Genomic DNA, 17,497 nt, shown 5'->3' with positions numbered 1-17,497 from the left:
TCAGTTCAATTATCTACAAATAAAGTAACCATTTTTTTCAGTATTTCAAATGAGCTCTAGCCCTTCAGAATTTTGGAGCAGAGACCTCCTTTGTTCATAACTGTCAAGTATAATGTAAGTGATTCGCATGATTTCTAAAAGCAAAAATTCTTATTGTCAGACAGTATTTTTAGTCTAGCTTTCACTTCTTCCAAATATTTATTTCGAGAAGAGGCTTTATGAATTTAAGGAGAGATTTACGGGTAAAGATATTTTGATCTCTTGACATGATAAGCGTCTGAGCATACCTGCCAGCAATCTGGTTGACATCAAAATTATAGAACTGGTTTAGGAGCACAAAATGTACGCTGCACTTGAGCAGCCACATCTTGGATCCTGTGTTCAGCTTTAGGCCTCTCACTGTGAGAAAGACACTGAGGTGCTGGTGCATGTGCAGAGAAGGGCAGTGAAACTGGGGAAGTATCTTTACCACAAATCTGATCAGGAGCAGCTGAGGGAGCTGAAAGTTTTTAGCTTGCAGAATAGGAATTTCAAGAGAGACCTTCTGGCTCTCTAGAACTCCCTGAAAGGAGGTTGTAGCAAGGTGAGGGTTGGTCTCTTCTCCCAGGTAACCATTGATAGGTGCAAAGGAAATCACAGAATTACAGAATATTCTGTGTTGGAAGGGATCCACAAGGATCATGGTGTCCAACTCTTAAGTGAAAGACCCATACAGGGATTAAACTCATGACTGTGGCATTACTAACGCCATGCTCTAACCAACTGAGCTAATCTCAGGGTGTCACAAGGGAAGGTTTAGGTTAGATATTAGGAAAAGTTTCTTCATGGAGCACGTGGACAGCTTTGAAACAAGCTGCCCAGGAAAGTGGTGAAATCGCCAGTCCTGGAAGTGTTCAGAACACCTGTAGATGGCACTTGGGCAGTTCAGTGGTGGACATGTCAGTGCACGGTTAATAGTTGAACTTGGTGATCTCAGATGTCTTTTCCAACCTTAACAATTCTATGATTCTGTCTGGACTTTGCTTGGATTTTGTCCAATACCCTGTTTCCTCAGTACTTTTATGAAAAGCTGAAAGTTGATCTAAATTAATTTCTAAATGAACTGCCAAATACATTAGCAAAAATGATAAAATGCACAAATGAAGCACATTATTGTAATTAAATTTTATTGCCTGAGGAAAAGGGAGTGAAGAAAAAGTGGAATGACCTTTTAGTTGATGATGATTTTGTGACTTTGCTTTTTAAATTTCCTTTTCTTTTTTACTCAGGAAAATTAGTGTATTACTCTGTAATCTCATGAATGTGATCACAGTTGTTTTCTTAACATAAATGTTGCTATTGGCACTGTATAAGATAGCCTGATTTTGAACTGTGTATTTTTCATATGCCTGAATAAAAGCCAAAGTGAGGATATGCAAACACAGGAATTTTACATATGCAATTTTTTTTCAAAGCAGCAACAGAAAATGGATCATCTCTGGGTCTGGAAGAATACAAAATATCCTTTCTGCCAAAAAATAATTTATGAATGTAGAAATCAACAAAGTAATTTACCCATTGCCACATATTCAGCATGTCCATGAAAAAGGTACAAATTATTGCTTACTTTATTTTACACATTCTTGCTGTCCTATTGCAAAACAGTATTAGATGGATAAGCAAAGTAACAGCTATTTTTCTCTTCTAACTAATTTGTGTCTAAAGGAGAGGAAGACTGTGCAGATGGAAAAGGCACCTTGTGCTCTGAGTGGTGCTGGTGGGAGCTAGTTGAGATCATTCATTGTATATCAGTAATTTTAAATTTTACCCAAACCATAGCAGACATTTTAGAGGAATCTAAATTCCAATTTTGCACATGAGGAAACAGTCTGGGTCCTTTTCAGAGTTGTAATCTCTTGTTGGGGTACCATGTCTCTTACTTCTCCTTGGATTTTGAAAACATTACCATTTCATATAGATCCTTTTAGCCAGAGTGTTTCACCTAGTGGTCTGCATTCTTACTTTGGCACACTTCAGCTGTTAACAAGACCCAAAAATGTTATGAGCGAAGAACCAGCCCTTTAAGAATGCAATTTAAATAAACTACCAATTCTGCCTTTCCTTTCCACTGCATAAAACCATATGGTTATGGTGCCTGTAATCTCACTTAAAGGAAGCTGAGATAAACTAACAGACCATACGAAGTAGCTGTTGTTTCTAGATTCAGTTGTAGACTGACTCTTAATCTGGTGTTATGCAGGAAAACTTTGTATTTTAAAACAGCACAAGAAAAGTGTGTCATAAAAATCAACACTGAGCACAGAATATTTTCTGCATTAAAGCTGCAATAAACTTTTAAAGTGCAAAAATCTTTTTTTTATGTTTAGATTATTTTTTTCATGTTAAGAAACTAAACTATGAGAATTAAAAAAATCTTTCTTGTATAACCAGCGAATTTTGTATTGTTGTCATTTATATACAATTATTGAGAAAATTTAATAAACAAAGCAGTCTCTTTGTTTCAGATGTCCTTTTCTAAGCACAGCTGATGTTTCAGCTGGCAGAACAAGCACACCTTTAATCTTTTCTCTTTTGTGAAGGTTCTTGTGTAATTCTGTGAGCCTAAGACATTTTTCCTTTACTGAATCTCCTTTGAACTTTTGCTTTGATTTGGAACTTTTCTTTTTACTTCTCTCTACCCATAGCTGAGGAAAGTCTTGTTTGTATCAGATTTCTTTCAACACTTGTTTGTACTATAGTCATTGAAGTTAATTGTTCTCTGTCCATTGTTTGGCCTTCTTTTTACAGTGTGATGATTGCATAAATCAAAGCAGTTCTCATTACAGTTTTCAGGGATCAAATATTAAGCACAAAACTTGCAAAGCACAAGTCCTTCACGATGTTATTCCCACATTTGATGACAACTCTAGAAGTGATTATATTGATATTGAGCAAACCATCTCAGTTTTATTGTGAATTCTGCCTATAGGACTGAAATCTGACTAGCTTGTTTGCAAAACAATGAGGCTGGGGACATGTCAGGACATTCATCTTCTTCTAAGAGCATGCTTTTGTACTTTTTAATCCTTTTTCTTTCAATTACTAGAGGTCTGATTGAAGAAGCAAGCCAAATCCTCACTTGCTTCATTAGAGTGGAAAGAAAATTGAAGCTTCTCTCCTTAATTGCACATCAGATGGAGGAACACAACTGAAGGCAAAAGATACGTCTATTATCTGACTCTGTAAAAACCAGAACAAAACACAGAATGCATCCTGTTTTAGCCAGGGGCAGAGTAATGTGAGAAGTGAATAGACACGAAATGTTTTTACAAGAAAAGCACCTCAGAATTCTCTGAATCTTAGTCTGCCTCTGCCACGAGCCGATGGACTTTGGGAGGCACTTAGCCATCATCGACTATGGGTGGGCAGACACACAGCCCACAGAACAGGTTATGGCTTAATTTTGTCTGGTATCCATCTGTTTTGTGGCAGGAACAGGCCAATTAATCACAAATTCTCTTCCTACAGTCTGACTTGTTTGGCAAGGGAAGAGGGCTCAACAGCTCCCCAGAAGGGCTCTGCACTTGTGGATGCCTGAGGGTGAATACAAACTCCCATGGGGTGTTAAAAGCAGGGCATTCCTCCACGGAAATGCTCAGGGCAGTCTAAACATGTGTTTAATCACCTGGATCAACTCCAAGCTCTTAAACAGTAATTAACAGTGGCAGCTCCCAGCTTCTCTAGTTCACAGAGACCAGTGCAATTTCAGGCGCACCTGAGTTTTTGTTAGCCTGTTCACTGATCCTAGGAATGAAATACACTGCAGTCTTACAGTTCTTTTGTCATCTCCACGGAACTTCGTTTGAGTTTTAAACTAGTACCACGTGGTATTTCAGTTCCCACTGTGTACCTGAAGAAGGTGATTGGATATATTCTAAAAGATTATAAAATCAATGGAATCTCTGATAATTTTTAGGAGCTATGTCATCAGATTCCTAGAAAGAAAGAAAGAAAGAAATAAACTTCACCTTTCCAAAAACCAAACCCCTGAACTGAGAGTATGTGAAGGTGAAACTGTTATTAAAATGTTTTATTTTGAATTTTAAAATATTTTTGTATAAGCAGACAATGTGTGTTTGTTCTTAGTTCTGATATTAGTTTTACCACTAGGTAATCACAAAACACAAAACTGAGGTTGATTTCTCTAAACGTCAGTATGTATGATGATAAACACAAGATGAATATGGATCCTGTCTTACAGAATATCATATCAAAGTTTTAAAACTAAAGTATTAGGCTGCTCTTTTTGTCTTTCCTGCCTTCCTACAGATTCCCTTCTTCTATCTTGCTGTAACCTATGTTTTCATAATGAAAAGAAATTGTGATCTCCACAATGGAACAGGATAAAGGAGAGGTTGAAGATAGACATATTTAATGAGTTTCAGTAGTCAGTAAATTTAGATATAAAGCTGACAATTTATGTTTAAGCAGCCATCAATCCAAACACATGCAAAATTTCATATAGACTGTGGGCAAACACTAATATGATGCATAGTTTGTTTATATGTGCTTATTTAAAATAATGCTAGCCCCTATGATTTTATTTGGGAAATCTGCATTTTTGTTTCCTGATGTCACAGATGAACATCTCATGCCTGTACTCACATTTTTCATACTCTGACAAACACAGGCAGAAATGAAAATTGTGAGACATGGTTATTCAAATACATATGACATATAAAGAAAAACATTTATTTTGCTCACTTAGTTTAAAAAAAAAAAAAGAAAGAAGCTTAAAAAATGTGATACTGTTGGATTAATGCGTAAAAACTCTTGGGGTTTTCACAGTAGCACCAGAGGATTTTTAGGGGTTTGGTGTAACTCTGGGCTTCAATAGCATCTTATAAATTGTAATTTTTAAAGTTTTTCACCATTAATATTTTACATTTTTACATGTCTGTATACTCCTGTACTTACAAGTACTTTGCTGAAATTTGAAGAGAATAAACATGATTATAGAAGAAAATGAGGAATCACTGGTTAGGGTATTTATAAAATAACTTTATTTCACTTCCATTCTGCTTGAATCAGTAAAAGATTGTAATCAAAAGAAAAATATTGTTGTGATGTTTTTTCAATATATCCCTGATTTGCCTTGATGGAGGAATTTAATTTTAATATTGTACATCTTTTTTTCCCACTAAGACTTCTGCTACTATTGATAAGGATTTTTCCTGTAATTTTCTCTTTGCAATGTTTGTTGAAGCATAGCCCAGATAAACAAAAAATAATCAGTTGGAGCTGAATATTCTAGCATAATTTAAAGTTCTATTTTAAGTGTTCTGGATGAGAAACCAGTTTAGATATTCTTGTACATTATAATTACAAAGCTATGATCCAAAATTGTATTATTGTCTTTTTCACAGATTTCCTAATTTTCGCTTTTTATGAACACCATTGTCAGTGGATACAGTTGGAAACAGATTTCTTTCATCCAGCTTCTGTTCAACAGTAGTATTCACATTGCTCTGTTCTCACTCGAGGATATTCAGATACAGAGTGCATGGCATGCAACAGAGCTTTAATTTGGTGGCAGTCATTTTGAAGCTAAGGTAAATTAGTTTACCAGATTAAAGAGCATGATGAAGTAGTCTGTTATTCTTTTTACATGCATTATATTTATACTTTTATTTACATACATAAGCACAGATATACAATGGGTGTGAGAGGCCTCTTTGGTCCTTAAATGGTATCTTGCCCACTGCCCACAGTTGGAGCACAGTGGAATCAGTTATTCTGAGAAATAATCCCAGTGTCTCCTTCAGGAGGAAAATACAGTGAATGAATGCATAGCAGGAGTGTACTGACCTTCCAGTAGACTTTGCTGCCAAATTTAGAATCGTCCACTGTGCTTCCACAGCACTGCAAAGCTGTAAAGCTGTGAGCAGTGCTTTCACTCAGTCTTTCTGTGGTTTGAAGGCTGACCTCCTCCTGCTGGATTTCTGGTGGGGCAGGGACCTGGCTGGGAGCTGGCTTGCACTGTCCAGTTCTCACAGAAGGCAAACACATTAAAGGTGACAACTGGGGTTTTGTGATGGCTGTTAGATAGAAATACACAGAGCACAGCAGTGAAATTGAGGGCAAAAGAGGAAGTGAGGGGGATGGGATAGAACCATGTACAATGGAATAAATTACTTCCTTCGTATGAAATGAAAAGAGGACGTGAATGCTCTGAAATAATCAGCACACCAAGCACTGCTGCAGGAAAGTGGATTGCTTGGGAAAACTATTTTTCTATACAGATACCACTAGGCACTGCTTCTTAAAGAAAAAAACAAATTGATGTGGGAGATATCATCAAACAACTGTGAAAAAGGAATTATCCAGGACTACTTTTTTTTAAAAAAACTTATTTTGTAGAGAGACTAAACAACAATAAAGTTGTCAGAGTTAATTCTTGAATATATTTCTTTTGTATTGTCATGTACTGTTTCGTAGTATGTGATTAGCACCCCTTTGGTCCCTGAAGGATACACTCCACATGAACAGGTCATGCACAATAGCTCTTTCCTTTTGCTCCTCTCTTTGATTACTCACTCTGCAAAGGTGGCTGAGCTGTGGTAAACAGCAATACCCTTTACATGTCTCATGATTCCTTCAAATGTCTATGAAAGTAACCAAGATGATTGTTTAACAAAAATTTTCATTATTATCACACTTACCATTGCTTTTATATTTTTATTTTTAAGCAAGTATATTCATTAGATTAGCCAGCTGCACTCAGTAATATAAGTTGAGTCATTAACTCTAAAATTACTAAGAGATGAATGTTATTAGTGTTTGACATATGAACTTTTAGTCTAAACAAATATTTGACGACAAGAGTCAAAAATAGCTGCTGTCTGAGATGGAGCCACAGGCCACAAGCATGGACAAGTTGCCAGCAGACAGGTGTTAATGTCTGTCAGTGTCACTATCCATAGGTGCTGAAAGGAGTTGATGCCTTCCAACATGATGCCTGTTGTTGCCATCAGGTCTTAATCCCAGGCCACATTGTGAACATTGAATGAGGAATCAATCAAGTTTTGTTTTCTTTTTTTTTTTTTTTTTTTTTTTTTTACCAGTATATCCAAAGGTTACGTGGCTTATCTCCTGGAAATTAATATTAAATCAAAAATTTTGATTGCTCCTGTGGTTTAATGTAGAGGTGAAATGGGTGCAAAATAAGAACTCTGAATTTACATTAGGGACTGTATGAAACATACAGAAACATGTGGGTTGTGATGCTTCTTGCCAACATCAATAGTGGAAACATCTAGACTTTCCAAGATGTGCCTGTCTTGGTCTCTTGATTATAGCCTGCTGTTGTAGAATCACAGGGGTAATGATCTGAAGTATTTTTCCTGTTTCTGAAAGCAAAGATCAGTATTGCAAACATAAAAAAATATAAAAACATAGGCAAGCTTCATTCTACCCTATCTTCCCAGCATGTGAGGTAGGATGTCCTCAAACCCTTTTGATTTGTCTGAGTGCCTTGCTAGGGTGTTTGCTGGTTTTTACAGTTGTTTGGTATCAGCTGGAATGATGCAGAAGATGCAACTCCTAACCTGGGTCTATGAGGCAGCATAGTGGTCATGCAGCCACATGAATGCTGTCAGACCTGGAGCTGAGGCCATATCTGTACTGGGAAGGCTTCACATGGGTTCAGCATCAGGAAGGCTGTGCAGGGGCACCTCAGCTGCATTTGCACTGAGCAAATTTAGGATTATGGTGACATAACTTGATGGTGAACACAAGAGGTTAATGGGTACAGCAGTGTCTTGAAAAGGAGATAGTGTTTTATAAAAATACATGAGAACACTATCTGGGGGTTTTTGTGCAGTTACAGCACTAAAGTTGTAGTAAGACATGCCTTTTGTCTGGAACATGCTCCAGAAGTGATCAAATACTAGAACCCATCTAGCACAGATTTCTGTAACTGAAAAGGTAGGTGTGAGAACACCAGCTCTATATCTGATTTTGCAGGAAACAAGTCACTCACAAGTTTTTTCTTTTGCCAAACAAAATGATAATTATTTCCCTTATCTATTTCATATTCCCATGAATTTGTCAATTTGTGACCAAGTAGGTAAAACTACACATTTCTATTGGATAATTCAGGAATGGAGTAATGAAGAATCTAATCCAAGTAAATACTGCTTACCTTTTCCGTGGTATCAGTTCTGGATGACATTTTAACCTTAGAAAAAAAATAATATGCCTCTACTACAGAAATATAATTTCTTTAATTTGCCATATAGAAAGTGCACAATATTTTCTGTAGCGGATTAATAATTTCAAAATGAAACATTTATCACTCAAACCCAACTTATTCCTCCCAGAATCGATTTCATCAGCTGACATGAAACATGTTGTAATTATATGAGTCTAATGGTTAGGAAAGAGGTTACATTAGGAGGAAATAAATAAAAACCCTCACTTAATTAAAACTTGTTTCTAAAATTTTCACTGGTTTTAAAAGCATAAATCATGTTAATTGGAAAGATAGGTAAAAATATTTTTGCACAGTGCTCTATATGCATTGATAAATTATATTGTATTATTTTCTTGTTTCATTTCAGATTAAATATATTTTTTTTCTGTTTCACAGGCTTTTGAATAATGACCAAATTTGAAATATTTCACGAAATGGCTTCAAAAGGCTTAAAAATCTGCAAAATATCTAACTCAAAAAAGAAACCTCTCTTGCATGACCATTAATAGCTAAACTGGGATTTCTAGTTATTAATAAAATATTTTAAAACATCTTATTTAAGTACAAGACAGCTTATTCACCCCCTGCCATATTTAGTTTATACTTAATGAAAATTGTGCAGTTCAATAAAAGGTGATTGGTCTAATGAACCAATGAGAAATAATTTGTTCTGTGTGTTTTATGTCTACTTATGCCTAATTTTGAAAAGGACTGCAAAAAGTGATCCTTTCTGCTGATGCTTTCATTGGCTTCTCTTAAGATTTCACTCACTAACCATAACTACTCATGCTCCTGTTTACATTTTAAGGAAGTTTGTGCTATTCCATTCCATACAATGAGCAAAAGACTAAATATGATTCAACACAAGTTTAGTGTTGAGCAGTTTCTGTGCAAAAAGACCAACATATTAATTGACTCTGATCAACTTACATATCAAAACTTTGAACATTTAAGGTTCTGCCAAAGTCTGCTTTAACATTAATGCAATTAACTCATTGAATGTGAAAATCATGAACATGTAGAAGAGAGATTAGGTCAATCTTTTCATGACAAAAAGCTTAATACTCTTACTAGTAACAATATGTGCACATAGACCAGATAAGGGATTGAAATGACTAAAGATAATTAGCAGAAATTTTGATGGTGTTCTCTTGAACAGGGACAGAGTAAAATGTATATCACAGTTATTCAAGAATTTAAGACAAAATATAATGCAAAATAATTTATCACAATTTCCAAGACTATATGCAGACCATGAATGGTATAAAGGTTTACATGTCCGAAATTCTATTTAGGGGAGAAAAAAGGGTGCTTTTAGATCTATATACTTATAAGACTAATTTCAACATTTCAGAAAGCAGAATTCCTGAAGCAAAGGTCTTATTGTTGATCTGTGAGCATTTAGGAGACGAGAATAGATTTTTCAACTGATGGAATTCAGCTGAACATCTTTCATGTGACTTCTCTCTGAGGCAGGAGTATTGGATGATGCTTTAACTTCACACATTTTCACATATTTTCTTTGGATGTTCTTGCAAGAAGCCTATGGAAATAAAAACTAAATGAAGGAACTGACTGATGGGTAATCACTACACTGGAAAACTTAATGTTGGTAGCTCCTGGTGATCAGAGGTTAAGCTGGAAGGATGAGCTGAGTGAAATTTATTCTCAGTTCAGCCCTTAGTCAAAGTCAAAGTAATAGTCAGAAACCAGCAGTAAAAGTTGTTCCCAAGGCAAGGCATTTATAGATGAAAGTGCTGTGGGAACAGGAAGAATGGATTGTGAATGCACTTTATTGGAATGCTCCTTTGCCTGGTTTTCCATCACAGAACTGAGAAAGCAAAAGATTTACCAGCCATATGCAGACACTACTCAGCAATGCAGACCTGTTTTATCATACCTCAGCTTCACTGTGGTTTGAATTTGTTACAGCTACAACAGCTCTGCTTGCTCCTGATAATACACAAAACCTGGTTGTTTAATGCAGGTCAAATTTTGTCCCTTTTGGCTCAGTACAGCAGAAAACATGCAAATCTTCTCTTATATAGTGCTTGGTAAATGAGCTAATCCAGGTAGAGGAAGAGTAAGACACATGGCCGTTCCTGTAAGTCAAAGAGCTATTTCAATTTCTGTATATCTGCAGTACACTGTGGAAGACAGAATAGAAAACTACTTTCTGTTATGTATTTTCCTGTCACAGCATTGTCTAGACAGAAAGCTTATGGTTAATTTGTTTATTCACAAGGCTCTGAGGAAAACATAGAGCAAACCTGTCCACCAACCAACCACGAACTATAGTGCCATCAATTAAAAAAAAAATAACATTAATGTTGCCACCTTTTCCCTGTCTAATCTTGTTCACTTGATGTACTTAATCTGCACCAGAAAGGTTAGAAATTGACTTCATTCATACAGGTGCTAATCACTGCACTAAAGTTTTCTTTTCAGACTTAGGTATTTTTTTATTAGATTTTAGCTTCTGAAGAATCTCACTACATTTTTTACAACTTCCAACCAATAATTTGAAAGTCTGTGTGTTTTTTTCTAAATACTTTAATATTTGCCTTTGTGTGTATTATAGTGTTCATCTAAACCATTGGAGCCTTCAAGATCCATGACAATTAGGCTGTTTTCTGGCTGTTGAGGGTTCGGATGGATCAATATTTAATTCAGATTTATCTCCAATTTATATGGTAATCATCTATTTTATACTCAATATGTATCATACAGATGGCCGATTTGATAAAATCTGTACTTGTTCTCATAAATACAAGTTTTACAGAATGAAGACATTGCTCAAACACCCACTATAATTAAAGGAATCTTAAATGAGATGGGTTGAATAGTGACTTTTATGGATTTTGATAACACCTATAAACACAGAGCAAGCACGTTTCAGTTAAAGATCCCAAAGATTTTTCCAAGATACTAATGCTATCCCTTATGTTTTTCTGTTATTCCTTTTTTTAAATATTTTTCTGTTATTCCTTTTTTTTAATATTTTTCTGTTATTCCTTTTTTATTTGGTCCTTCCCTTCCCTTCCCTTCCCTTCCCTTCCCTTCCCTTCCCTTCCCTTCCCTTCCCTTCCCTTCCCTTCCCTTCCCTTCCCTTCCCTTCCCTTCCCTTCCCTTCCCTTCCCTTCCCTTCCCTTCCCTTCCCTTCCCTTCCCTTCCCTTCCCTTCCCTTCCCTTCCCTTCCCTTCCCTTCCCTTCCCTTCCCTTCCCTTCCCTTCCCTTCCCTTCCCTTCCCTTCCCTTCCCGTTAATAATTGTACTGAGTTGCAATCCCTGTTTTTATACCAGTCCACATGATTGTTTCTTTATGATGTTGTTCCAATTCAATTATTTGGGCTGGCTGAGAGATATTTATGTTTTTCAGTCGTCCACAGTCTCAAAGCTGAACTCAGTTCCCATTATAAGCACCATCTCTAATTTCTCCTTTTGATATGAGGAGCTACAGCCACAATCATTCCTTTTCTTCCTGATGGTGTATGAAAAAAAAAAAAAAAAAGGCACACAGAAAGCCCCAGACGCTTGTGCATACCTTGCCACATATGCATAAATAGGGTCTGGATGATGGTATGACAATATTGATGGATGTAGGGAAAAATGGCTTATTTGCTAGGAGAGCAACAGAGATTTTGTAAGTTGCTCTGGTATTTGTCAAGTCAGGCCACAGTACTTTCAATTAAAAGCAGGGCTTCCTGCCATACCGCTTTGGAAATTGCTCTTCCCTTGCAGAACCAAGGACCATTACTTAAGGCATGTAGGAATATGGCCTGGAGCTTTTCCTCCTACTGGGACTGTTCCTGAGAGAGGTCTGCTCACTGATTCACAGGGGAGGTGCAGTACTCCAGAACTGGATGGACCTTCTTGGGAATGATGGGGTGTTGCTTTATAGTTATGAGCCTGAAGCTCACCATTTCTGTTGCACTTCTGGAGCTCAGCAGCAGTTACAAGACAGGTTTTCAACCATGGTTTCTTCAGGTCAGGATATGTCATCACTATAGTAGAGAGTGTGGAATCACTCCTTTCTACAGGTGGACACCAGAGCACGTGCAACATGAACTGGTGCATAGATAACATGAGAATAAAAGTTGTCTAAACATATGGATGTCCTGTGCTCTTTGTAGACAATCCTCCATTGGTCAGTGGTGACAAGGTACAGAGAATTGCTGGATCTGCTTCTCCCAAATGATGCCTTATGCCCAGATTAAAGATGACTCTGAGCCAGTCTTCCTCCAGAGATTTTTAAAAATAAGGTGCACATGCTGTGCATGATGAACTGGGCATCATTCAAACCTCAGAGGACAGCTTCAGAGGGAGAACAGTCCTGTAAGATGTCTTGTGAGGGTGAGTTTAGTTCACTGTTTCACAGCTTAATTCTGAGCAGAAACCAGAGAGCCAGCCAAGTCAACACAGAGAAAGACAGGCCAACATGAGAACAACCATTCACATCAAAATAGTGGTTCATTAAATTCTGTTTTGTCTTTAATTTAAAAACTTCTAAGGATGGGGGTTTCTTATCCTTAGACTATCTAATCTAATACTTCTAAGACTTTTTTCTCTTTTAGCCCCTTGAGTTAGGAATATTTTTTTTTTCATTTTTGGTGATATTTTACATTTAGTGGGGTAGTGAAGTATCATTTTTGTTTATTTATTTATATTTCTCTTTTTCTCCTAGATTATAACCCCCATATTTTCTAAAAGAATATATCTTCTAGGCCAGGTGTCCTTTGATATCCTTCCTTTGACTTTTTAAAATGTATTTATGTAATACCCTAATTAGACTTCAGTCATGCTGACTAATGAAGAAGGATTTCTTTGTGTCTTGTGTATACTCGTCCCACTGATATTTCTTCTCAGCACTTTGTGTATACACTTTATGCCTTCCTTCTATGTTAAGTGTTCACATCCAGTTGCACCTTTTTATTTTGGTGATTTTCTAGAACATATCAAGAACATTTTGAATTCTAGAATTACATTCTCTCCCATTTTTTAAATTAAAAAAAACTACTCATAGCAATGCTGGACAAGGAGCAATTCCTGTACAATCCCCTTGTTAATGACCACAGACCATTTCAAGCCAGTAGAGTATTGCATCTTTCTAGCAGTATTTCTTTCCAGAGCACAGGTCACCCTCACTGTTTCCCTGGGGGAAGGGACACAGGGAAAAACAAAACTGAAACATATATTATTGTGTTCCTTCTTGTCTCCAAGCTGCTTTTGCATCTTCTCATACACAGAGGAACACTTTCCCTTTGAAGTCTCTGTGTAGCCCCAGGGGAGAGGAAGAGAAGAAGAGCTGTTGCTGCTCCTCTTTTTGGAGTCTTGCGTGCACTGTTTACCAGGAAAACCAGAACTTGCAGATTTTTTTTTTTTTTGCAAATACTTTGGTGATATTACCTATAAATGAAAGGGATTGTACAATAAAAAAGTTCAACCTTTTATCTCCTTCCTCTGCCTTTGTATAACCCTCTAGAAATCCTGGAGACACTTTTGGCACCATGAGAAGCAGAGGTTGTATAGATGATCAAAGGTGAAAATCCAAAGCAGGATCACTTGCTTTTGACCTATCATGGAAGTAGAAATCACTGAGGGTAAACTAAATTTGGGAACTCGAAACTCCTGGTTGTATTTCCTTTTGACAAGCTAATGTTGTACTTCACATATTAATGTGCATAGTTGGGTGAATCTGTGATAAAACTTGGACTTCAATTAATCAATTCAATCTTTAACCTGACTAAAACAGTGTAAAAGGATTACATTTTCCTTCTAAATAAAGTTTTTGCAGTATAATTGGGTAAACACCATGAATACTTCATTCCTACTTACAATCATATGGAAACTTATTTGAGACAATTCAGATAAAGAACTGCTTGTATACAGAGATATTTAGACAAATCTAGGTCTTGATTGTTGTTAGGCAATCACTATAAAAGAGACTTTTTATTAGAAAAAGTCTTTCCATCAACCAGGTGAAATTCCCAACTCTGATCATCTAATTAATCTTCATATTTGTGAAACACAGCTGCACCTGGCTTTTTTATACTTTATCTGCTTGCTTGACTATTACAGTAATTTCACGAATACAAGCCGCACCAATTTGACCAAAATTTTGGTGGAAACCCGGAAGTGCGGCTAATATTCCGGGGCGGCTAATCTATTAACAAAATTCTAAAAGCTGCCAACACGGAAGTGAGAGCCCGCGGCAGCCCCAAGCCAAGCTGGAGCCCGGCCGGCCCCGGCAGAGGTGGGAAAGCCTGGCAGAGGCGGGGCCAGCAGTGTCGGGGGCGGGCGGCAGAGCCTGAGCCAGCAGGGCGGGGGAGCCCGGGAGAACTGGGGCTAGCAGCGCAGGGGAGCATGGCAGAAGCAGGAAGGCCGGCGGGTGGGGCTGCCTGGCAGCGGGGGAAGCCCAGCATAATCGGGGCCAGCAGCGTGGGGGAGCCCGGCGGTGCGGGGGCCTGCAGTGCCGGCCAGGGCGAGGAAACGCGGCGGCGGTGCAGACGGGAGGGGGCGGCCGGCGAGCCTGGTGGCGGCGGCGGCAGCCCTGCCGGCGGGGCGAGCGAAAGCGGCGCTCGCGAAAGCGCCGCCGCGAGCCGCGAACCGCGAGCCGCGAACGCGCCGCCGCGAGCCGCGAACCGCGAACCGCGAGCCGCGAACCGCGAGCCGCGAGCCGCGAACCGCGAGCCGCGAGCCGCGAACCGCGAGCCGCGAAAGCGCCGCCGCGAGCCGCGAACCGCGAGCCACGAACCGCGAGCCGCGAGCCGCGAGCCGCGAACCGCGAAAGCGCCGCCGCGAGCCGCGAGCCGCGAGCCGCGAGCCGCGAACCGCGAAAGCGCCGCCGCGAGCCGCGAGCCGCGAGCCGCGAGCCGCGAGCCGCGAGCCGCGAGCCGCGAACCGCGAACCGCGAAAGCGCCGCCGCGAGCCGCGAACCGCGAGCCGCGAAAGCGCCGCCGCGAGCCGCGAAAGCGCCACGGGGCGGGCGCGGCGCTCGCGAGGCGCGGCGCGGGGCGAGCGAAAGCGGCAGCGGGGCAGACGGCGAGCCCGGCGGCGGCAGCCCTGCCAGCCGGGCGAGCGAACGCGGCAGCGGGGCGGTGCTGACGGGAGAGGGGGGCCAGCGAGCCCGGCGGCGGCGGCAGCACCACCCGGCCAGCCCCGCCGAGCCGTGGCGCTGAGCTGGGCCACCCGGCCCCGTCGGCAACCATGAGCGGGCCGAGCCTGCCTGGCCCCGCCCCGAGCCAGTAAAGCCCGCTATGCCGCGATCCTCTTACTAATTGGCCAATTTGTGAAAGCTGCGCACGGATTCTCGCGACGAACGAAAGTGCGGCTAATATTCGGGGTGCGGCTTATCTATTGACAAAGACAGCAACATTGTCGAGGCACCGGGGGTGCGGCTTATAATCCGTGCGGCTTGTATTCGTGAAACTACTGTACTCTGTTTATGGTAATGGAGAGTTAATATTTGCTTACCATGCGTGAAAAGCAGCAAAAAAAGTAAAACTATCTCTAATAGGAATCTGTTTACCAATAATTAACACGTTATTCCCTTTAGAGCTCACTTTTGAGCATAGTGAATCCTTTACTCCCACCTTAGCACAAAAGAGGAGGGAACCCAGGTGAGAAAGCAGAGCAAAGCCCTTTGATGTAGATAAAAATACAGCCACTGAAGCACAAAGACAGAAAGCAGCAGAATACAGATTGACTCACTCCCCTCTCACTTACTCTTCCTTCTCCTGAAAAAGTGAATTCCTGAGGTGTGTTGCTTCCTAGTACATGAAATGGGAGGGAAGAACCCAGTGGCAAGTTAGGGATGCCTCTCTCATGATATCTGACACAAAGCTAAGGCTGTGAGAACAGCTTTTGGGCTGCAAAAATGAGAGATTTGAGGAGATCGGTTTGCTATTAATCCTCAGAAGTCACAGTGGTTGGCCACAGTATAAAATGTTATGCTATTTTATGATAGGGATTTATGAATTATTTCATGTCAGTATTGTATTTTTGTGTAAAGTGAATGGATGAGGTTCTTTCATGCTTTCAACTGGAATACTGCCCCGATAAATGGTAGGTCAGGTTTTCACAGATGATTTTGAAATGAGATTTTTCTTTAAGTTGCACATACCATTCTGGGTGCTGTCAGGATGGAGCTGGCATGTTGTCAGGAATACATCCTGATATATTAATTAGCAATTTTTGTTACATTTTGTTCTTGCTGGCAAAAAATCTTCTGCAAGGAGTTTGGGAACAGGCCTCTTTTGCAAATAAAGGTAGGGGAGTTACAGAAAGGCAACTCCTACAGGTGCTGAGTGTTCATTTCCCTTGTACAGCAACAGCTAACATCTGAACTGGTAGTGCCAGGAACTCCTTACAGGCTATGGGGAAAACCTGGTTTAGAGAAATATTAAGGAAAATTCCCTGTCCCATCATGCAAGAACCACTCTGGCAGTCACACTCACACCTCCTGAGCTGAGACCCAGGTTCCTCCACAGCTACACCTGCCACACTCACACAGTCAGACAAATCATCACTGGAAGGGGAGAAGACACTAAAAACAAAATTATGAGCATGTGCCATTGTTTCCTGCCCCCCCCCCTCCCCCAGAAACCATTTGGAATTATGAGTTGCATTAAACAGCCAATTTGTTTTGAAAAATTTTACAAATGAATGAGTTAATAAAAAAAAAGTATTGATGCCATGCTATATATATTTAATCACTTGAAAGAATCTAATTTTTCCATAAATACAAATTTATTTGATTACAGGAAAGATAACCATTTAAATAAAAGATAATTGTACCTGACATTAATGACTTTTATTTTTTGGTGTTGCAATTTATCTCTCCAGTTATCTGTACAAGAATAAAATTTTCGCAGTAGATCAACAGGCATTTCCATAATATGTGTAGCAGATTCAAAACTATTTACTGAAATCTCTGAAACAAAATTTAGAGAAACATTATTATTAGTAGTATTATCATTACTATTATTTTTATTATTGTTAATCTGGTAACCTGAAATATGGGCATTTGTATTTTAGAACTGGATACACTAATTCTGTATGTACTGTCACAGCGTCCATAATTAAAATTTGCCTCTGTTATCTTGTTTTAGAGTGATAATAACCTAACTAGGCTTCCTACAGAAGGAGTCTCCTGCCCAGTCTTCCCTATCAGTGTAGAGATATCAACAACCATTGCAGAAAACTCCAATGTAATTTGGCACATGGTGTCCAAATAAACTAACAAATCCTATCCTCTGTGTCTTCC

The sequence above is a fragment of the Catharus ustulatus genome, chromosome 1 (assembly GCF_009819885.2).
Source record: "Catharus ustulatus isolate bCatUst1 chromosome 1, bCatUst1.pri.v2, whole genome shotgun sequence".
Classification (NCBI taxonomy): Eukaryota; Metazoa; Chordata; class Aves; order Passeriformes; family Turdidae; genus Catharus; species Catharus ustulatus.
Note: the sequence above shows the minus strand (reverse complement) of the source record.